The sequence below is a fragment of the Octodon degus genome, unplaced genomic scaffold (genome assembly GCF_000260255.1).
Source record: "Octodon degus isolate 3935 unplaced genomic scaffold, OctDeg1.0 scaffold00176, whole genome shotgun sequence".
NCBI lineage: Eukaryota > Metazoa > Chordata > Mammalia > Rodentia > Octodontidae > Octodon > Octodon degus.
This window is the reverse complement of record NW_004524752.1, coordinates 3,720,802-3,721,827: the sequence shown is the minus strand read 5'-3', so window position 1 is coordinate 3,721,827 and position 1,026 is coordinate 3,720,802. Positions and strand designations below refer to the sequence as shown.

The window sequence follows — 1,026 nt, the reverse complement described above, 5'->3', positions numbered from 1 at the left end:
TATGCAATGTGTTAATTATTGAAACTGTCCTACCAATTTGGTTTGAAACTGTCTCATTGCTATTTGTTTATCAATAAAATTATGGCAAAAATATGGATCTTCAGCACACCAGATTTATCCACAATCTCCTGGGTAACTTTCCCATTCTTTCTAATCCCTTTGCCAACCAGGTTCCTGGGCACTTGTATGGAGTCATCAGAAAACTCTAGGTAGCTTCGGGCCTGTCAGCATGCCTCAGGAGTCCTCCCATAGAGGTGGAAAGTGCAGGTCTCTTCACCCAACTCAATGGCAGTCACCCCAGGTACTTTTTGAGCCTGCTGAATGTTGGCACTGTGAGCCCCAATTGCCAGACGCATCAGTCCTCTCACACTGTGAACTCCTGCTGGATTGCTGCTGCCAACTGCTAGCTTGTGTCAAGGTGTTTAGTAGCTTCTTCACTGTGGGACATGACGAGCAGTTTGGTTCGGAGGCTGCGAAAATGCCTAACACCCAGCAGAGATGCCCGCTTCACAGGGGCTTCTGTGGTTGACAGAATAAAGAGGTCACTATTTGTGATATTGAGAAAGAAGCACTTGGCTCCCAGTGTGTTCTTGAACTCTTTATGGATGTTTGCATTAGAGCAGTTGCAGGGATGAATAAATGTTCAAAGGCAGAGTGCAATGAAAGGTTGAGGAGGAAAGAACGGGACAGAGAAAACAAGAGATCAGGAACCATAGTTGAAGAACCAGAGGCAATGACCTCATTTTAACTTGATTACTTTTGAGAGAACTTTGTTTCCATTTGAGCTTACCTCCTGAGCTACTAAGAGCTAAGACTTCAGCCTATCTTTTTGGAAGACACAATTCAACCCATATAATGAGTAATATTAGCATTTTGAACATCTGACATTTGATTTTAAAATACATAATCTGGGATGAGGAGATGGCTTGGCAGTCTAAGTGTCTGCTTGGCAAGTGCAAGGAACCGGGTTCGACCGCAGGTAATGCGTGCCATGCTGATCCCAGAACTTCAGGCACACTGTGCCAG

The 1,026-nt window shown here is 44.5% G+C and overlaps 1 pseudogene; it reads right to left on the bottom strand.

Moving 5' to 3' along the window:
• Positions 1–628, bottom strand: part of LOC101565056 — a 3,374-nt pseudogene extending 2,746 nt beyond the window's left edge.
• Between the last annotated feature and the right edge of the window lie 398 nt (positions 629–1,026).